The sequence below is a fragment of the Pseudorca crassidens genome, chromosome 3, assembly GCF_039906515.1.
Source record: "Pseudorca crassidens isolate mPseCra1 chromosome 3, mPseCra1.hap1, whole genome shotgun sequence".
NCBI lineage: Eukaryota > Metazoa > Chordata > Mammalia > Artiodactyla > Delphinidae > Pseudorca > Pseudorca crassidens.
The window spans coordinates 143,810,517-143,833,487 of NC_090298.1; the positions used below are offsets into that span (position 1 = coordinate 143,810,517).

The 22,971-nt window shown below is 35.8% G+C and overlaps 1 pseudogene; it reads left to right on the forward strand.

Moving 5' to 3' along the window:
• Positions 1-136: 136 nt before the first annotated feature.
• Positions 137-707, forward strand: LOC137220875 (large ribosomal subunit protein uL11-like; annotated as a pseudogene).
• Positions 708-22,971: the final 22,264 nt, after the last annotated feature.

Here is a 22,971-nt window from a genome sequence, read left to right on the forward strand (position 1 = left end):
AAGTGGTCTAAACAAACCAAATAAAAAGAAGAGTTTGTCAAAATGAAGGAAAAGCATGAACCAAATATATATTGTCAACAAGAAACTCACTTCAAATAAAATGATATAGGCAGGATAAAAGTACTGGCTCAGACTTTCAGCTCAAAGGAAGACAAGGTGTAACTCTCTTCTGTCCTCCCACCTCTGGGTTCATCTGACACTAGCTGCCTCTGTCATGCAACCCAAGTGTGACCTCAATGAGATCAAAGTCATGAACCTCAGGTACACCTGTGAGGAAGTCAGTGCCACGTCTTCCCTGGCCCCCAAAATCATCCTGCTGGATCTGTCTCCAAAAAATGTTAGTGATGACGTCACCAAGACAACTGGTTACTGGAAGGGTCTAAGGATTATAGAGAAACCATTCAGAACAAAGAGGCCCAGATTGAAGTAGTACATTCTCCCTCTGCTCTGACCACCAAAGTCCTCAAGGAACCACCCAGAGAGAGAAAGAAGCAGACAAACAGTAAGCACAGTGGAAATATCACTTTTGATGACATTGTCAACATTGCTTGACAGATGCAGCACTGATCTTTAGCTAGAGAACTCTCTAGAAACATTAAAGAGGTGCTGGGGACTGATTAGTCAATGAGCTGTGATTTGATGGCCTTCATCCTCATGGCATCATAGATGACATCAACAATGGTACAGTAGAATGCACAGCCAGTTAAAAACTACAAAGGAAAATATTTCACTAAAGGATTATTTGACAACAACAACAAAAAAGGTAATGAGATGGAAGAAGATGCATCATGATAACGCTAAGCAAAAGAAAGCTGGAGTAACTATGTTATTATCAGACAAAGTAGACTTCAGAGCAAAGAAAATTACCAGAGATAAAGAGCGACGTTACATGGGCTGAAAGGGTCAATTGACTAAGAAGACATAACAATCCTAAATGTGCATGAACTTAATAACAAAGCTGCAAAATACATGAAGCAAAAACTGACAGAACTGAAAGGAGAAATGGACAAGTTCACAATTGTAGTTGAAGACTCAAACACTCCTATCTCCTTAATTGAAAAAACAAATTAAAAATCAGCAAGGCTATAGAACAGAGTTTCTCAACTTCAGAACTATTAACATTTTGGACCGAATAATTATTTCTTGTGGGGGACATGGGCTGTTCTGTGGACTGTAAGATGTTTAGCAGCATTCCTGGTCTCTACTACTACGTGTCAGCAGCATCTTCCCCCAAGTTGTGACAATCAAAAATATCTCCAGACATTGACAAATGTCCCCTGAGAAAGAAGGGCAAAACCACTACCAGTTGAAAACCACTGTTATAGAAGACCTGAACAACATCATCAACCAACTGGATCTAATTGACATGTATAGAAAACTCCACCCAACTACAGAAGAATATGTATTATTTTTAATTGAACTTGGAACACTTACTAGGATAGACTATATCCTGAGTTACCAAGATATACTATATTCTGAGTTATAAAACAAGCCTGAACACAGTTTTTCAAATTGAAAATTATATAAAGAATGTCCTCTGACCATAATAGAATTATACCTGAAATCAGTGACAGAATGATAATGGGCAGGTCTCCAAACACCTGAAAATTAAACAGCAAACTTTGAAATAATCCATGTGTCAAAGAGAAAGTCTCAAGGGAAATTTAAAAATGTTTTGCACTAAACAGAAATGAAAATATGAGATATAAAAATTTGGGGAGTGCAGCTAAAATGGTGCTTAGAGGAGACTTTACAGCATTAAGTGTGTATAACATAAGATAATAAAGGTCTCAGATCAATAATCTTAAGCCATCACCCAGAAAAAAAGAAGAGCAAAATAAACCCAAAGCAAGCAGAAGGAAAGAAATAATAAAGAGCAAAAATCAATAAAATTGAAAGCAGAAAAAATCAATACAGCAAATCAATGAAACCAAAAGCTGGTTCTTTGACAAATTAATAAATCAGATAAACTTCTTGAAAAACTGAAAAAGAAAAAAGAGAGAAAATACAAATTACCAATATCATGAATGCAAGAGGGAATAACACTACAAAGCATACAGACATTAAAAGGATAATAAAGGAATAATACAAACAACTCTATGTACATAAGTTTGATGAACTAATTTAAATGGACCAATTCCTCAAACACCATAAATTACCAAAACTCACCCAAGATGAAAGTATAACCTGAATAGTCCTAACTATTAAGGAAATTGAATTTGTAGTTAAAAATCTTCCAGAAAAAACAAATCTCCAGCCCCAAATGATTTCACAGTGAATGCAACCAAATATTTTTAAAGAAATAACACCAATTTTACACAATCTCTTCCAGAATATAAAAGAGGAGGGAAACAATTCCTAGTTCATTTTGCAAACCCTGCATTACCTTAATACAAAAACAGACAAAGACAGTACAAGACAAGAAAACTACAATTCAATATACCTCATGAACATAGGTGCAAAACTCTTCAACAAAATATTAGAAAATCAAATCCATCATTAGACAAAAAAAATGAAACACCATGAGAAAGTGGGTTTTACCATGGGGATGCAATTCAATGAGAAAATGATTTTAATAAAATTTAACATTCATTCATAATAAAAACTCTCAGAAAATTGTGAATAGAAGGGAAGTGCCCCAACCTGATAAAGGGCATAAGAAAGAAAGAGATAAAGGCAGGAAGGCAGGCAGGAAGAAAGGAAGAAAGAAGGGAGGGAATGAGGTAGGGAGAAGGGAGGAAGAAAGGAAGAAGAAGAAAGAGAAGGAGGGAGGGAGGAAGGGAAGAAGGAAGGAAGGAAGGAAGAAGAGGGAGGGAGGAAGGGAGAGAGAAAGAAAGAAGGAAAGAAAGAAAGGAAGAAAGAAGGAAAGAAGGAAGGGAGGGAGAGAGGGAGGGAGGGAGGAAAGAAGAGAGAGAAAGAAAGAAGAAAGAAAGAAAGAAAGAAAGAAGGAAGGAAAGAAAGAAAGAAAGAAAGAAAGAAAGAAAGAAAGAAAGAAAGGAAAGAAAGAAAGAGAGAAAGGAATGAAAGAAAGAAAGAAAGAAAGAAAGAGGAAGGAACAAAGGAAGGAAAGAAAGAAAAGAAAAGCTAATGTCATAATTAATGGTGAAAGACTGAATGTCTTTCTCCCAAGATCTAGAACAGGCAGGCAAGAATGTCCATTCTCACTACTCCTAGTCAACAGCATACCTGGAAGTACTAGACATTGCAATAATGCAAGAAAAATAAATAAGAGGTAAACAGATTGGACAGGAAGAAATAAAATTATCCTTGTCATGTACCAAAATGTTCATTGCAGCTCTATTTACAATAGCCCGGAGATGGAAACAACCTAAGTGCCCATCATTGGATGAATGGATAAAGAAGATGTGGCACATATATACAATGGAATATTACTCAGCCATAAAAAGAAACGAAATTGAGCTATTTGTAATGAGGTGGATAGACCTAGAGTCTGTCATACACAGTGAAGTAAGTCAGAAAGAAAAAGACAAATACCGTATGCTAACACATATATATGGAATTTAAGAAAAAAAAAATGTCATGAAGAACCTAGGGGTAAGGCAGGAATAAAGACGCAGACCTCCTAGAGAACGGACTTGAGGTTATGGGGAGGGGGAAGGGTGAGCTGTGATGGGGCAAGAGAGAGTCATGGACATATACACACTAACAAACGTAGTAAGGTAGATAGCTAGTGGGAAGCAGCCGCATGGCACAGGGATATTGGCTCGGTGCTTTGTGACAGCCTGGAGGGGTGGGATAGGGAGGGTGGGAGGGAGGGAGACGCAAGAGGCAAGAGATATGGGAACATATGTATATGTATAACTGATTCACTTTGTTATAAAGCAGAAACTAACACACCATTGTAAAGCAATTATACCCCAATAAAGATGTTAAAAAAAAAAAAAAAGAAATCCAATTGACTCTTAAAAAAAAAAAATTATCCTTACTTGCAGACAATATGATAATTTACATAGAAAATTCCAAGAAATCTATTTTTTAATTCCTGGGACTAAATGTAAATTTAAATCTCTAGTGTAGCAAAGTTGCAGACACATGGATGTATGCAACTTAATATTTCTATATTTTAGCAGTGAACAATTAGAAACCAAAAGGTTTTTAAGACATCATTTAAAATATTGTCCCCAAATGAAACACTTAGGTATAAATCTAGCAAAATATGTACCAAATCTGAATGGGGAAAACTATGAAATACTTATGAAAGACCTCAAATACGTAAATAACTGAAGACATACCACATTCATGAATTGGAGCAGTCAACATAATAAAGATGTCAACTCTAAAAATTTATTTATGGATTTATTTTCTATTATCTTCAGTAGCAATTTTTGTAAGTAACTCTAGATCATTCTAAAATATATATGATAAAAAAAACAAACAACCCAATCCAAAAATGGGCAGAAGACCTAAATAGACATTTCTCCAAAGAAGATATACAGATTGCCAACAAGCACATGAAAAGATGCTCAACATCACTAATCATTAGAGAAATGCAAATCAAAACTACAATGAGGTATCACCTCACACCAGTCAGAATGGCCATCATCAAAAAATCTACAAACAATAAATGCTGGAGAGGGTGTGGAGAAAAGGGAATACTCTTGCACTGTTGGTGGGAATGTAAATTGATACAGCCTCTATACTGGAGAACAGTATAGAGGTTCCTTAAAAAACTAAAAATAAAACTACCATATGACCCAGCAATCCCTCTACTGGGCATATACCCTGAGAAAACCATGATTCAAAAAGAGTCATGTACCACCATGTTCATTACTGCTCTATTTACAATAGCTAGGACATGGAAGCAACCTAAGTGTCCATCAACAGATGAATGGATAAAGAAGATGTGGCACATATATACATTGGAATATTGCTCAGTCGTAAAAAGGAATGAAACTGAGTTATTTGTAGTGAGGTGAATGGACCTAGAGTCTGTCATACAGAGTGAAGTAAGTCAGAAAGAGAAAATCAAATACTGTGTGCTAACACATATATATGGAATCTAAAAAAGATTCTGAAGAACTTAGGGGCAGGACAGGAATAAAGACACAGACGTAGAGAATGGACTTGAGGACACGGGGAGGGGGAAGGGTAAGTTGGGACGAAGTGAGAGAGTGGCATGGACATATATACACTACCAAATGTAAAGTAGATAACTAGTGGGAAGCAGCCGCATAGCACAGGGAGATCAGTTTGGTGCTTTGTGACCACCTAGAGGGGTGGGATAGGGAGGGTGGGAGGGAGACGCAAGAGGGAGGAGATATGGGGATATATGTATATGTATAGCTGATTCACTTTGTTATAAAGCAGAAACTAATACATCATTGTAAAGCAATTATACTCCAATAAAGTTGTTTTTAAAAAAGTAAAATAAAATTAAAAATAAATTTTAAAAATAATAAGAAAAATATAAAACATAAAATGTATATGAAAAGACAAAAGAACTAGAATAACCAAAACCATTTTTTAAAGAAAAATAAAATTGGATGAATCACACTGCCCATTTTTAAGACTTACTATACACAGCTACAGTTATTTATACTGCATTGTATTAGTAATGGGACTGACATATAGATTAAAGGAAGAGAATAGAGACAACAGAAATAGACCCATATAAATAATAGTCAATTGTTTTTTGACAAAGTGCAAATGCATTTCAATGGATAAAAGATAATCTTTTTAAAAAATGGTGTTTGAACAGTGAAACTTGACTTAAACCATATGCCTTATACAAATATAGATCATAAATCTAAGTGCAAAATATGGAAATATGAAACGTTGTGAAGAAAACATAAGAGAAAATTCTTTGTGTCCTGGGGTTAGGCAAAGAGTTCATACACTTGACACCAAAATCACCAAAATCAATGTATAAAAGATTAGTAAATTAGTATTCATCACGTTTTAAAATTTTTGTTCTGCCAAAGACACTTTAAAAAGACAAACTACAGACTGAAGAAAGTATTTGCAAATTATATATACCTGACAAAATACTTGTATCCAGAACATATAAAGAGCTCTCAAAACTCAACAGTAGGGGTTTCCCTGGTGGTGCAGTGGTTGGGAGTCTGCCTGCTAATGCAGGGGACACGTGTTCGAGCCCTGGTCTGGGAGGATCCCACATGCCGCGCAGCAGTTGGGCCCTTGAGCCACAACTACTGAGCCGGTGCGTCTGGAGCCTGTGCTCCGCAACAGGAGAGGCCACGACAGTGAGAGGCCCGCGTACCGCAATGAAGAGTGGCCCCCACTTGCCACAACTAGAGAAAGCCCTCGCACAGAAATGAAGATGTAACATAACAAAAATAAATAAATAAATAAATAAATAAACTCCTACCCCCAATATCTTCTTTAAAAAAAAAAAAGACAGTAAAAAAGAAAAAAATGAAAATGAACAAAAGACTGAAACAAATGCTTCATCAAAGAGAACAAATAGGTGGCAAATAAACACATTAAATGATGTTCAAATATCATGAGCCACTAGAGTCCTAGAAGAGGACATAATTAAGTCAATCAAACTTTGTGTTAATGAATGAATCTTTATGACCCCTTCCAAGACTTCACAGAGAAAGAAATCGAGCATGATTAAATGGAAGAAAGAAGCTTAAAATGCTTTAAAGGTAAACTTCACCTACTTCCCAGAGGCAATAATGTGAAGTGGAAAAAGCATGGATGATGAGGTCAGACATGGGGCTTTGAACCCACCTCCAACATGGTTCCAGATCTTGAAGATGTCACAGTCCACTAAGAGACTCAACTAGCAGGCAGATACATAGTCCTTCCTGTGTGCCAGGTACTGTGATAAAGATTTTGTATGCATTTTCTCTTACACTTCACAACAAACTTCTGAAATAATGATAACAATATTTAACATTTTTTGAGTACTTACTATGTGCCAAGCAATAGTCTAAGCACTTACCATGTATAATACCATTAAATTCTCACAATTACCTTATAGTGTAGATACTGTTATTACCCCCATTTTACAAAAGAAAAAAAAATCAAACTCATAGAAGTGACTGCCCAATGTCAAGCAGCTAGTAAGTCACAAAATTGGAAGTCTCTCTGAATCCAGACACTAACATGACCACTATAATAAAGGGAAGCACAGACTACAGTAAGATTACTGAGATTCCACTACCCAGTACTAGCCTAGGAACAGGAAAGATTTCCCAGAGGAAGTCTTAGCTGAGATCCGAGGACAAATAAGAGACAGGAAGGCAAAGAGGGTAGAGACATGTACTGAGGCTTGGACAATTCCCAGGAATGCAGAGTAGTTTGGTCTGGCTGGAGTTCAGAGTTCAGAGCATGGAGTTTAAGCTGCAGAAGAAATAGAAGAAGTGAGCAGAGGTCAGGTGAGGCAAAACTTTCCTGTGTGTTGTCATTAATCAGGACTCTTGTGATTTCAAATAACAAGTTTGTGGAGTCACCTTATATTGAATCAGAAATGTATTGGCTCAAATAGTCCAACTGTAGGGACCACAGAGATGGATCAATTGATTAATTTGTCTATCATTTTTTCTGTTTCTCTCTGTGTTGACTTTATTTTCTCAGATCATTTTCCTCCATAAAACAAAAGTTAAGGTTAACAACAGCCTTCAGGATTACCTCTTAATGGACAGTGAGATTCCCTTTCTCTGAAGAGTACTGTTTAATGCCCAAACATTTGGGGATTTTTCTAGATATCTCTTTTGTTATTAATGAATACCTTATTGTGCTGTGATCAAAGAAAATGTTATTTAGGATTTTATTCCCTTGAAATTTATTAAAACAGACTTTATGGCTCAGCCTATGGGCAATTTTGTCAAATGTTTCATGTGCACTTGAAAAATATGAGTATCCTTGAATTGTTGGGTGCAGGATTCTGTATAAGTCAACATGGTTAGGGTTGTTTATCATATTGTTCAAATCTGCACGTTGATTTTTTTCATCTGTTTGTTCTATCAATAACTGCAATAAGTGTACTAAAGTTTCCTACTGTAATTGTGGACTTACCTACTTCTTTTATTTCTGTTAGTATTTAATCCCTATTTCTGTTAGTTATTTAATCCCTTTTTAAAATATTTATTTATTTATTTAATTTTTGGCTGTATTGGGTCTTAGTTGCAGCACATGGACTCTTCATTGTGGCAAGGGCTTCTCTCTAGTTGTGGCTCACGTGCTCAGTAGTTGCAGTGCACAGGCTTAGTTGCCCCGTGACATGTGGGATCTTAGTTCCCCCACCAGGGATTGAACCCACATCTCCTGCATTGGAAGGAGGATTCTTAACCACTGGACCACCAGGGAAGTCCCTATTTCTGTTACTTTTGCTTTACATATTTGAGCGTACAAAATTAAGTAGATACAAACTTAGAATTGTTTCTGTTGGATTAACCCTTTTCTGTCATTATGAAATATCCTCTATCTCTACAGTTGCATCTTGTTTTAAAGTCTTCTTTATCTGGTGTTAGCATAGATGTACCAGCTTTCTTTTGTTCATGTTTGTACAGGAAATACTTTTTCATCCTTTGATGAAATCTTCAATCTCTCTGTGTTCTTATATTTGAGGTATGCCCCATGCAAGCAGCATATACCTGGGTTTAAATTTTATCCAATCTGAAAATCTTTGTCTTTTTACAGACTTGCTAACACTGAATCTAATTATTGATATATCTGAGTTTAATCTACCATCTTACTATTTGTTTTCTATGTGTCCTATATATTCTTTATTCCTTTCTCCTTTTTTACCTTTTTTTTTGGGTTATTAAAATATTGTGTTAGTTTTACCTATATTTGTTTTAATTATTTCTTTTTTTATTACTTTGCTTATTAACTTGCAGATTGCAATGTGCAACTTTGATTTATTATAGTCTAATATAAATTAATATTTTTACTTTTCAAGGACTTTAGAACAATTTAACCACACTCTACTACTTTTGTGATCCTGCTATCATAAATTTTACATTATACATATATTGAAAACCCACCAGAGATTATTTTTTTCTTTTCTTTTTTTTGAATTTTATTTTATTTTATTTTTTATACAGCACGTTCTTATTAGTTATCTATTTTATACATATTCGTGTATATATGTTGATCCCAATCTCCCAATTCATCCCACCACCACCACCACACCCCCACTTTCCCCCCTGGGTGTCCACACATTTGTTATCTACATCTGTGTCTCTATCTCTGCCTTGTAAACCGGTTCATCTGTACCATTTTTCTAGATTTCACATACATGTGTTAATATATGATATTTGTTTTTCTCTTTCTGACTTACTTCACTCTGACAGAGTGAAGGTCCATCCATGACTCCGTGACAGTCTCAAGGTCCATCCTTGACTCTACAAATGACCCAATTTCAGTCCTTTTTATGGCTGAGTAATATTCCATTGTATACATGTACAACATCTTCTTTATCCATTCATCTGTCAATGGGCATTTAGGTTGCTTCCATGACCTGGCTATTGTAAATAGTGCTACAATGAACATGGGGGTGCATGTGTCTTTTTGAATTATGGTTTTCTCTGGGTATGTGTCCAGTAGTGGGATTGCTGGGTCATATGGTAGATCTATTTTTAGTTTTTTAAGGAACCTCCATACTGTTCTCCATAGTGGCTGTATCAATTTACATTCCCACCAACAGTGCAAGAGGGTTCCCTTTTCTCCACACCCTCTCCAGCATTTGTTGTTTGTAGATTTTCTGATGATGCCCATTCTGACTGGTGTGAGATGATACCTCACTGTAGTTTTGATTTGCATTTCTCTAATAATTAGTGATGTTGAGCAGCTTTTCATGTGCTTCTTGGCCAACTGTATGTCTTCTTTGGAGAAATGTCTATTTAGGTCTTCTGCCCATTTTTGAATTGGGTTGTTTTTTTAATATTGAGCTGCATGAGCTGTTTATATATTTTGGAGATTAATCCTTTGCCCATTGATTCATTTGCAAATATTTTCTCCCATTCTGAGGGTTGTCTTTTCGTCTTGTTTATAATTTCCTTTGCTGTAAGCTTGTAAGTTTCATTAGGTCCCATTTGTTTCTTTTTCTTTTCATTTCCATTTCTCTAGGAGGTGGGTCAAAAAAGATCTTGCTGTGATTTATGTCAAAGAGTATTCTTCCTATGTTTTCCTCTAAGAGTTTTATAGATTCAAGTCTTACATTTAGGTCTTTAACACATTTTAAGTTTATTTTTGTGTATGGTGTTAGGGAATGTTCTAATTTCATGTACATGTAGCTGTCCAGTTTTCCAAGCACCACTTATTGAAGATCCTGTCTTTTCTTCATTGTATATACTTGCCTCATTTGTCATAGATTAGTTGACCATAGGTGCATGGGTTTATCTCTGGGCTTTCTATCCTGTTCCATTGATCTATATGTCTGTTTTTGTGCCAGTACCGTATTGTCTGATTACTGTAGCTTTGCAGTATAGTCTGAAGTCAGGGAGTCTGATTCCTCCAGCTCTGTTTTTTTCCCTCAAGATTGCTTTGGCTATTCGGGGTCTTTTTTGTCTCCATATAAATTAAAAATTTTTTTGTTCTAGTTCTGTAAAAAATGCCATTGGTAATTTGATAGGAATTTCTTTGAATGTGTAGATTGCTTTGGGTAACATACTCATTTTCACAATATTGATTCTTCCAGTCCAAGAGCATGGTATATCTCTCCATCTGTTTGTGTCATCTTTGATTTTTTTCCTCAGTGTCTTATAGTTTTCTGAGTACAGGTCTTTTACCTCCTTAGGTAGGTTTATTCCTAGGTATTTTATTCTTTTTGCTGCAATAGTGAATGGAATTGTTTCCTTAATTTCTTTTTCTGATCTCTCATTGTTAGTGTATAGGAATGCAAGTGATTTCTGTGCATTAATTTTGTATTCTGTAACTTTACCAAACTCATTGCTTAGCTCTAGTAGTTTTCTGGTGGCATCTTTAGGCTTCTCTATGTATAGTATCGTGTCATCTGCAAACAGTGACAGTTTTACTTCTTCTTTTCCAATTTGTATTCCTTTTATTTCTTTTTCTTCTCTGATTTCTGTGGCTAGGACTTCTAAAAACTATGTTGAGTATTAGTGGCGAGAGTGGACATTCTTGTCTTGTTCCTGATCTTAGAAGAAATGCTTTCAGTTTTTCACCATTAAGAATGATATTTGCTGTGGGTTTGTCATATACGGCCTTCATTATGTTGAGGTTGGTTCACTCTATGCCCACTTTCTGCAGAGTTTTTATCATAAATTGGTGTTGAATTTTGTCAAAAGCTTTCTCTGCATCTACTGAGATGATCATATGGTTTTTATTCTTCAATATTTAATATGGTATATCACATTGATTGATTTGCATATATTGAAGAATCCTTGCATCCCTGGGATAAATCCCACTTGATCATGGTGTATGGTCGTTTTAATGTGTTGTTGGATTCTGTTTGCTAGTATTTTGTTGAGGATTTTTGCATCTATATTCATCAGTGATATTGGTCTGTAATTTTCTTTTTATGTAGTACCTTTGGTTCTGGTATCAGGGTGATGGTGGCCTCGTAGAATGAGTTTGGGAGTGTTCCTTCCTCTGCAATTTTCTGGAAGAGTTTGAGAAGCATAGGTGTTAGCTCTTCTCTAAATGTTTGATAGAATTCACCTGTGAAGCCATCTGGTCCTGGACTTTTATTTTTTGGGAGATTTTTAATCACAGTTTCAATTTCATTACTTGTGATTGTTCTGTTCGTATTTTCTATTTCTTCCTGGTTCAGTATTGGAAGGTTATACCTTTCTAAGAATTTGTTCATTTCTTCCAGGTTGTCCATTTTATGGCATAGAGTTGCTTGTAGTAGTCTCTTATGATGATTTGTATTTCTGCAGTGTCCATTGTAACTTCTCATTTTTCATTTCTAATTTTATTGATTTGAGTCCTCTCCCTCTTTTTCTTGATGAGTCTGGCTAAAAGTTTATCAATTTTGTTTATCTTCTCAAAGGACCAGACTTTAGTTTTATTGATCGTTGCTGTTGTTTTCTTTCCTTCTATTTCATTTATTTCTGCTCTGATCTTTATGATTTCTTTCCTTCTACTAACTTTGGGTTTTGTTTGTTCTTCTTTCTCTAGTTCTTTTAGGTGTAAGGTTAGATTGTTTACTTGAAATTTTTCTTGTTTCTTGAGGTAGGATTGTACTGCTATGAACTTCCCTCTTAGACCTGCTTTTGCTGCATCCCATAGGTTTTGGATCATTGTGTTTTCATTGCCATTTTTGTCTAGGTATTTTTTATTTCTTCAGCAATCTCTTGGTTATTTAGTAATGTATTGTTTAGCCTCCATGTGTTTGTGTTTTTTATATTTTTTCCCTATAATTTATTTTTAATCTCATAGCGTTGTGGGCGGAAACAATGCTTGATATGATTTCAATTTTCTTAAATTTACCGAGGCTTGATTTGTGGCCCAAGATGTGATCTATCCTGGAGAATGTTCCATGTGCACTTGAGAAGAAAGTGTAATCTGCTGGTTTTGGATAGAATGTCCTATAAATATCAATTAAATCTGTCTGGTCTATTGTGTCATTTAAAGCTTGTATTTCCTTATTAATTTTCTGTCTGGATGATCTGTCCATTGGTATAAGTGCGATGTTAAAGTCCCCCACTATTATTGTGTTACTGTCAATTTCCTCTTTTACAGCTATTAGCATTTGCTTTATGTATTGTGGTGCTCCTATGTTGGGTGCATATATATTTATAATTGTTATATCTTCTTCTTGGATTGATCCTTTGATAATTATGTAGTGTCACTCCTTGTCTCTTATAAAGTCTATTTTATCTGATATGAGTATTGCTACTCCAGCTTTCTTCTGACTTCCATTTGCATGGAATACCTTTTTCCATCCCCTCACTTTCAGTCTGTATGTGTCCCTAGGTCTGAAATGGGTCTCTTGTAGACAGCATATATATGGGTCTTGTTTTTGTGTCCATTAAGCAAGCCTGTGTCTTTTGGTTGGAGCACTCAATCCATTCACATTTAAGGTAATCATCAATATGTATGTTCCTATTGCCATTTTCTTAATTGTTTTGAGTTTGTTTTTGTAGGTCCTTTTCTTCTCTGTGTTTCCCACTTAGAGAAGTTCCTTTAGCATTTGTTGTAAAGTTGGTTTGGTGGTGCTGAATTCTCTTAGCTTTTGCTTGTCTGTAAAACTTTTGACTTCTCTATCAAATCTAAACGAGATGCTTGATGGGTAGAGTAATCTTGGTTGTAGGTTCTTCCCTTTCATCACTTTAAATATATTGTGTAACTCCCTTCTGGCTTGTAGAGTTTCTGCTGAGAAATCAGCTGTTAACCTCATGGGAGTTTCCTTGTATTTTGTCATTTTTCCATTGTTGCTTTTAACAATTTTTCTTTGCCTTCAATTTTTGTCAGTTTGATTACTATGTGTCTAGGCGTGTTCCTCCTTGGGTTTATCCTGCCTGGGACTCTCTGTGCTTCCTGGACTTGGGTGGCTATTTCCTTTCCCACGTTAGGGAAGTTTTCAACTAAGATCTCTTTAAGTATTTTCTCAGGTCTTTCTCTCTCTCTCTCTTCTTCTCGGACTCCTATAATGCAAATGTTACTGTGTTTAATGTTGTCCCAGAGGTTTCTAATGCTGTCTTCATTTCTTTTCATTCTTTTTTCTTTATTCTGTTCTACAACGGTGAATTCCACCATTCTGTCTTCCAGGTCAATTATCCGTTCTTCTGCCTCAGTTATTCTGCTATTGATTCCTTCTAGTGTATTTTTCACTTCAGTTATGGTATTGTTCATCTCTGTTTGTTTGCTCTTTAATTCTTCTAGGTCTTTGTTAGACATTTTCTTGCATCTTCTCGATCTTTACCTCCATTCTTTTTACAAGGTCCTGGATCATCTTCACTATCATTATTCTGAATTCTTTTTCTGGAAGGTTGCCTATCTCCACTTCATTTAGTTGTTTTTCTGGGGTTTTATCTTGTTCCTTCATCTGGTACATAGCCCTCTGCCTTTTCATTTTGTCTGTCTTTCTGTTGATGTGGTTTTTGTCCCACAGGCTGCAGGATTGTAGTTCTTCTTGCTTCTGCTGTTTGCCCTCTGGTGGATGAGGCTATCTAAGAGGCTTGTGCAAGCTTCCTGATGAGGGGGACTGGTGGTGGGTAGAGCTGGGTGTTGCTCTGGTGGGCAGTGCTCAGTAAAACTTTAATCCACTTGTCTGCTGATGGGTGGGGCTGAGTCCCCTTCCTGTTGGTTGTTACCCAGCACTGAAAGCTATAGGCTCTTTGGTGGTGCTAATGGTGGACTCTGGGAGGGCTCATGCCAAGGAGTACTTCCCAGAACTTCTGCTGTAATTGTCCTCATCTCTGCAGTGAACCATAGCCACCCCTTGCCTCTGCAGGAGAGTAGGTCTGGTTCAGTCTCCTATGGGATCACTGCTCCTTCCCCCTGGTTCCTGATGTGCACACTACTTTGTCTGTGCCCTCCAAGAGTGGAGTCTATGTTTCCCCCAGTCCTGTCAAAGTCCTGCAGTCAAATCCCGTTAGCCTTCATAGTCTAATTCTCTGGTAATTCTTCCTCCTGTTGCTGGACCCCCAGGTTTGGAAGCCTGATGTGGGGCTCAGAACCTTCACTCCAGTGGGTGGACATCTGTGGTATAATTGTTCTCCAGTTTGTGAGTCACCGACCCAGAGTTTATGGGATTTTATTTTATTGTGATTGCACCCCTCATACCATCTCATTGTGGCTTCTCCTTTGTCTTTGGATGTGGGGTATTTTTTTTTTTTTTGGTGAGTTCCAGTGTCTTCTTGTCAATGATTGTTCAGCAGTTAGTTGTGATTCCAGTGCTCTTGCAAGAGTGAGCACGTCTCCTTCTACTCTGCCACCTTGAACCAACCTCTCCAACATAGATTATTGTTTTAATTAAGTTTTATTGTCAATATTCATTTAGATTTACCCAGATGTTTATCCTTTATATCACTTTTTATTGCTGTCTGCATTTTGCACTTCCATCTAGGATCATTTTTATTCTCAAATTTATTCTAAAAGAGAATAGTCTTTAGTATTTACTTTAGTATAGCTTTATTGTAATAAGATCCCTCATTTTCGCTTGACATTGGCTTTCTATTAAAAAAGATATTTTTGCTCGGTATAATGTTCTTGGTTGGCAGTTGATTTTATTTTTCAGCCCTTTAAAAGGTGGTATCATATTGTTTTCATTTTTCTTGATAAAGCAACTGTCTATCTTATTGTTTCTCCTTTGAAGATAATATTTCTTTTTTACTTTGTATCCTTTTAATATTTTTCATGGCTTAATTTTCAGAAGTTTTATTATGATGTACCAAAATGCGTTTTTACTTTATCTTGAATAAGGTTCATTGTACTTCTTGAGTCTGGGGTTTGATGTCTTTTGTCAGATTAGAGAAATTTTCTTACCTCATTTTTTAAATATGTATATATATATATATTAGAGCAGAAAAACTGAATGGAAGGTACAGAGATTTGCCATGTGTCCTCTGCCCCTACACATTCATAACCTCCGCCATTCTTAACATCCCCCACTTGAGTGGTACATTTGTTACAATTGATGAATCTACATTGACACATCATTATCACCCAGAGTCCATGGTTTACATTAAGTCTCACTCTTGGTGCTGTACCTTCTATGGGTTTGCACAAATTTATACTGATATGCATCTACCACTAGACTATCATACAGAGTAGTTTCAGTGCCCTAAAAATTCTCTTTATTCCATCTATTCACCACCCTCCCCCCAATCTTTGGAAACCACTCCGTCCATAGTTTTGCCTTTTCCCTAATGTCATAATTAGAATCCTACAGTATGTAGTCTCTTCAGATTGACTTCTTTCACTTAGTAATATGCATTTAAGTTTCCTCCATGTTTTTTTATGTCTTGATGGCTCATCTCTTTTCAGTGTGAATAATATTCCATTGTCTGCATGTACCACAGTTTATCCATTCACCTACTGAAGGACATGTTTGTGGCTTTCAAGTTTTGGCAGTTATGGATAAAGCTGCTATAAACATCTGTTTGCAGGTTTTGGTGTAGACATAAGTTCTCAATTAATTTGGGTAAATACCAAGGAGTTCGATTGCTGGATCAAATGATAAAAGTATGCTTACTTTTGTAAGCAATGGCCAAACTTCTTCCAAAGTGTCTGTGCCATTTTGCATTCATACCAGCAATGAATGAGAGCTCCTGTTGCTCCGCATTCTTATCAGCTTTTGGTGCTGTCATATGCTTATTTGCCATCCATGTATCTTGTTTGTGGAGGTGTCAGTTAAGGTCTTTGGCCCAGTTTTTAATTGGGTTTTTTATTATTGTTTAATTTTAAGAATTCTTCGTATTTTTTGGTTAAATAGATACAACTTCTGCAAATATTTAGTCTTAGTCTGTGACTTGTTTTTTCATTCTCTTGACAGTGTCTTCTGTAGAGCAGAAATTTTAATTTTGATGTAATCCAGCTTATTACTTCTTTCTTCCATGAGCCATTTGTTTGCTGCTGTATGTTAAATGTCAACACCAAACTCAAGGTCATCTAGAATTTCCCCTATGTTATCTTCTAGGAGCTGTATATTTTGGCACTTTACATTTGGGTCTTTTGTCCATTTTGAGGTAATTTTTGTGAAGGGTATAAGATCTGTGTCTAGATTCTTTTTCTTTTCTTTTTTTGCATATGGATGCCCAATTGTTCCAGCACCATTTGTTGAAAAGACTCTTTTCTCCATTTTATTGCCTTTGCTCCTTTATCAAAAATCAGTTGTCTATATTTATGTAGGCCCTATTTCAGGGTTCTCTATTCTGTTACATTATTCTACTTGTCTATTCTTTTTTTTTTTTTTTTTGCAGTACGCAGGCCTCTCACTGTCGTGGCCTCTCCCGTTGCGGAGCACAGGCTCCAGACGTGCAGGCTCAGCAGCCATGGCTCATGGGCCCAGCCGCTCCACGGCATGTGGGATCTTCCCGGACCGGGGCACGAACCCGTGTGCCCTGCATTGGCAGGCGGACTCTCAACTACTGTGCCACCAGGGAAGCCCTACTTGTCTATTCTTTCACCAATATCACACTGTCTTGAGTAGTGCAGCTTTACAGTAAGTCTTAAAGTCAGGTAGTTTCTGTCCTACAACTTTGTTTTTCTCCTTCTATATTGTGTTGGCTATTCTGGGTCTTTTGCCCCTCTACACAAACTTTAGAAGCAGTTTGTTGATACCCATAAAATAACTTTTTCTGGGATTTCTACTGAGAGTGCATTCAATCTATAGATCAAGTTAAGAAGAACCCACATCTTGAAAAAATTGATTTGTCCTACTCATGAACATGGAATGTTTCTCCATTTATTTAGTTCTTTGATTTCTTTCATCAGATTTTTGTTGTTTTCATCAGATTTTTGTTATTTTCCTCATATAGATCTTGTACATATTTTGTTACACTTATACCTAAGCATTTCATATTTTAGTGATACTGTAAATGGTATTGTGTTTTTAATTTCAAGTTCTACTTGTTCATTGCTGGTATATAGGAAAGCAATCGACTTTTGCATATTGTTTGTTTTCTGCAACCTAGATGTAATTAAGTATTAATTCCAGGAATTTTCTTGTTGATTCTTTTGGATTTTTTACATAGACAATCATATCATCTACAAACAAAAACAGTTTTAATTTTTCCTTCCCCATCTTGTATACCATTCATTTCCTTTTCTTGTCTTAATGTATTATCTGGTACTCCCAGTATGATGTCAACAAGCAATGGTGAGAGGGGACATCCTTGCCTTACTCCTGATCTTTGTAGGCAAGCTTCCAGTTTCTTACCATTAACTATGATGTTAGCTGTAGTTTTTTGCAGATAATCTTAATCAAGTTGAGGAAGTTCCCCTCTATTCCTAGCTTGCTGAGAGCTTTTATCATGAATTGATGTTTGATCTTATCTAATGCTTTTTTGCACCTATTGAAATGAACATGTGATTTTTCTTCTTCAGCCTATTGAGGTAATGGATTACATTAATTGATTTTCAAATGTTGAACCAGCCTTGCATACCTGGGATAAATCCCACTTGGCTGCGTGTGTAATTCTTTTTATACATTATGGTATTCAATTTGCTAATATTTTATTGAGGATTTTTGCATTTATGTTCAATAAGAGATATTGGCTTGTGGTTTTCTCTTTTTGGTAGTGTCTTTGTCTGTTTTGAGCATTAGGATGATGCTAGACTAGGACTAGGATAATGAGTTTGGAAGTTTTTCCTCTGCTTCTATCTTCTGAAAGAGATTGTAGAGAATGGTATCATTTTTTCCTTAAGTATTTGGTAGAATTCACTGGTGAACCCATATGGGCCTGGTGCTTTCTGTTAGGGAAGGTTATTAATTGTTGATTAAGATTCATTAATAGATATAAGCCTATTCAGATTTTCTATTTTTTCTGTGTCTTTCAAGGAACTGGTCCGTTTCATCTAGGTTATCAAATATGTGAGCAAACAGTTGCTCATAGTATTCCTTTATAATCCTTTTAATATCCATGGGATTGGCAGTGATGTACCCTCTTTTATTTCTGATATTAGTAATTTATTTCTTCCCTTTTTTTTTCTTTGTTACCTTGGTAAGAAGCTCATAAATTTTATTGATATTTTCAAAGAATCATCTTTTGGTTTCATTGATTTTCTCTGTTGATTTCCTGTTACTTTATTTCTTCAGATATTTATTAGCACCACTTTATCCTCTTTTTCTGGCTTGCTAATTACATATGCTTTAGATTTTGCCCAATATCTCTTATGGTATTTTCTGCATTTTTCATCTATTTTTATTTTTCTTCTACATACTTAAATATTTTCCATCTTCCACTTGACTAATCTTTTCATCTGTGTAATCTTTATGGGTTTTATTTTCTGTTTAATTTATCCAATTTACTGTTAAATCATCTATTGAGTTCTTGATTTTAGTTATTAAATTTTTTCTAAATAGTTTTTATAGTTCTTTTTATCAAATTCAGGTCTTTGGTGACACTCTGCATCTTGTCATTTTTTGATGCTATTACTCACATATATTTTTAAATCCATGTTTGATAACTTTAGTATCTGTATCTCATGTGAATCTCTATTATGTCTTTTTCTCTCCTGACTTTTACTAATTAGATTCTGGCATGTCTATTAATTTTTTATTGAATGTCTTACATTGTATATGAAAAAAAGTATAAAGGAACTAGATACTATTTTCTTCTAACAAAGTTAAATTAATTCTCACAGGGAGTTAAGTAGGAGCAATTCACCTTGGTCCACTTAAGGATTGAGATAGAGGCTGAGTTTCAGTTCTTGTAAGGTCTGGTCTATTTGGGGTTTCAACAGTCCCTTGAGGGTTTCAAACAGAAGCCTAGGTCATTTACCAAGACTCCTCCTCCAAGGCAGACGTTGAACTCCAATTGTTGTCTCTTGTGGCACCAGGAGGCTTCAAATGTTCTGTTTAAGTTTCTTAACCTCTTCATATCCACTTTACATTTGGGCCATCAGTCTCAAGTACAGATTAGGAATCAGAAAACATCTTGAGGAAAAAAAATGGTAGGGAAGTTTGGGCTGACTGCTCAGCAGTTCCCTTTTCTCTGGGAACATGTCCCCTTCCAGTCCTGGATATCTTGGTAGCAATGAACCCCAATGTTTGATTTCCCAGTCCCAAGAGACTGCTGAAAGCTCTTGGCCACTGCTTTCTTCTCAGCTTCTAGGTCTGCCATCAAGAATTGGCAGTGTGAAGGAGGAAAGCAGTAGAGAATCTGAGGCTTGCCCCAATCCATTATTAACTTCTCTCCAGAACCATAGCTCTTCAATTCCTTGCTTCATTGGTCCCTCTCTTTCAAACAGCTACTTTGGGCTTTGTTTTGTTTTTAATTAACAGGCTTTGTTTTTAAAAGCAGTTTTAGGTTTACAGAAAAATTGAGTGGAAAGTACAGTTTTCATATATCCTCTCTCCTGCCATCCCCCACCCCACACATGCACACACAGCAAAACACATACACAATTTCTCCTATTATTAACATCTGACGTTAGTGTGGTACCTTTGTTACAATTGATGAGCCAATATTTATACATTATTATTAACTAGAATCCATTGTTTACATTAGGGTTTACCTTGTGTTGTACATTCTATGAGTTTTGGCAAATGTATAATGTATCCACTAGCACAAGTATGTAATATACTCATTATTACAGTATCATACAGAAGAGTTCCACTGCCTTAAAAATCCCTTGTGGAAACCACAGATTATAAATTCCACTTTTTCAAAATGACATAAAGTTGGAATCTTACAGTATGTTGCTCTTTCAGATTGGCCCCTTTCACTTAGCAATATACATTTGAAGTTCCTCATGTCTTTTCATGATTTGACTGGTCATTTTTTACTACTGAATAGTATTCCATTTTCTGGATGTTCCACAGTTTATTTATCCCGTCACCTATTGAAAGACATCTTGGTTGCTTCCAACTTTTGGCAATTATGAATAAAGCTACTTTAAACATGTATGTGCAGGTTTTTATGTAGACATAGTTTTCAATTCATTTGGATAAATACCAAAAACAGTACTATTGGATAGAACAGTAAGAGTATGTTTACTTTTGAAAGAAACTGCCAAACCATCTTCCAAAGTGTTTGAACTATTTTTCATTCCCATCAGCAATGAATGAGTGTCCCTGTTGCTCCACATTCTCACCAGCATTTGGTGCTGTCAGTGTTTTGAATTTTAACCAATCTAATAGGTATGTAGTGGTATCTCATCGCTGTTTCAAACAGCTGGTTTTATTTTAACCAAAATTTTAGTTGTTCTCAGCTGAAATATTGCTAAGATAATCTCCTTCATACCAAAGAACAACATGAGACTTGTTCTCTCAGGTCCTAAGTTCAAAACTTCCAAGGAAGGACTCTGGTAGGCACAATTGAATCCAGTGCCCATTTCTGACAAGAGAAATGAGATCTGAAGATGACCTCCTACTCAAACCAGATGGTTGATGGGGACAAAGCCATTTCTTGGAAGAAAGGAAGGGAGTATTCAAAAAGTTGGAAGGAGTGTTGAGCACTCAAAAAAAAAAAACAACCAAAACTGATGTGTGTATACTACAATCCCCTGATGAACAGTTTAGTTTATCAACTTTACTTTTAAATTAATAATACACACTTAAGGTAGTGTATAGGCACTGGCTTGGATAAAACAAAGAAATAGTTATTCTTTTGAGCATTACCTGATAATTCCAGGTGACTGTTACCATATATTACTTATAAAGAATATGTTTAAATTACCCATGTTTTTAGCATAATATCATATGGCTTGTTTTCACTTATAAATTTTTAAATTGCTATTTATTATTTCCATGAGCTTGTAACTATTTTCCTTCATAATTGTGAGTATAGTGTGAGAATTAAGGACATAGTCTTAGCAGCCAGACTATCTGGGGTCAAATCTCAGCTCTGTCACTTCCTAGATTTCTGATTTGGGGTAAAAGTTACTTAACCTCTCTGTGCCTCAATGTCCTCATTGTTAATTGAGAGTACTAGTAATACTTCATAGGCTCATTATAAGGATTAGATGAGTGTGTGTGTATATATATATATATATATATATATATATATATTGCTTAGAACAACAACTATAAGTGAAAAATAAATATTTACTCTTATTATTCAATTATTAGATAAGCATTTTTTATAACTAGCTCAGGGGGGTTTTTTAGTTTTATAATTTATTAACTTATTTTTTAAATTATTTTCTTATTCTTCACTCCCTTGTTTGTATCTCATTTTTCTCTTTTGAACATCCTGGAACAAATATCTAGTTTATTGATTTACTTTCTTCCTGTTCTATTATAAAATAAATTAATGTTATTACTTTAATATATCTCTGATAAGTGCTGCTTTTTTATTATCCTCCTTTAAATGTTGTATAACTGAAGATTTGCTTCTCTGACTCAAGAGTCATTCAGTAAAATAATTTTGTTTCATTTTAATTCCTAAATGCTTGGTTTTCATTGTTACTAATTTACATCTCTTGAGACTAGTTTCTGGTTTCATTGCATGTAGTCCAAGAGTGTTTTCTGTTTTTTTTCTGATTTGGGGAATGTAGTAAATTTTCATTGTAGCCTAACATATGAACTATTTCTGTTAAAATTCTCTTAGCATAAAGAAAGAAGTCATATTCTATATAAATGCAGATTTTTATACATAACTATTAAATCAAGTCTGTTCCTTAAGTTATTTAAATCTTCTATACCTTCATTGATTTTTTACTTGCTTGATCGGTCAAGAAATGAGAGAGGGGTGCTGCTGTTTTCCATTATTGTTGTGATGTTTCTCCTTGCATTAAAGCTACATTATTTGGCACATAGTTTCATGATGCCACATCTTCTTATGAGTTTTGCTTATAGATGTAAAATAACCTATTAGTCCTATTTAATATTTCATGATTTGGATTCCTTTCCATGTAAAATATAATTGCAAACCCTTTCTTCTGTTGTTTGTATTTTGCTCTTACTGGTCTTTTATAATTGGACTTTATTTCTTGACTAGGTCATGTTAAGTAACATTTTAAAAAATATATTCATTTATTTATTTATTTATTTAATTTGGCTGCATTGGGTCTGAATTACAGCACACGGGACCCTTGCTGTAGCATGCGAAATCTTTTGTTGTGGCGTTCAGACTCCTTGTTACAGAGCTACAGTGGGTGGGCTTCTCTCTAGTTGTGGCACGGGCTCCAGAGCACATAGGCTCAGTAGTTGTGGCAGGCGGGCTCTTCAGTTGTGGCACGCAGGCTCTTGAGCATGCAGGCTTAGTTGCCCTATGGCATGTGGGATCTTAGTTTCCTGACCAAGGGCCAAATCTGTGTCCCCTGCAGTGGCAGGCAGATGCTTAACAACTGGACCACCAGGGAAGTCCCTAAGAGCACTTTAGGGGCCTCCCTGGTGGTGCAGTCGTTAAGCATCTGCCTGCCAATGCAGGGGACACGGGTTCGAGCCCTGATCCGGGA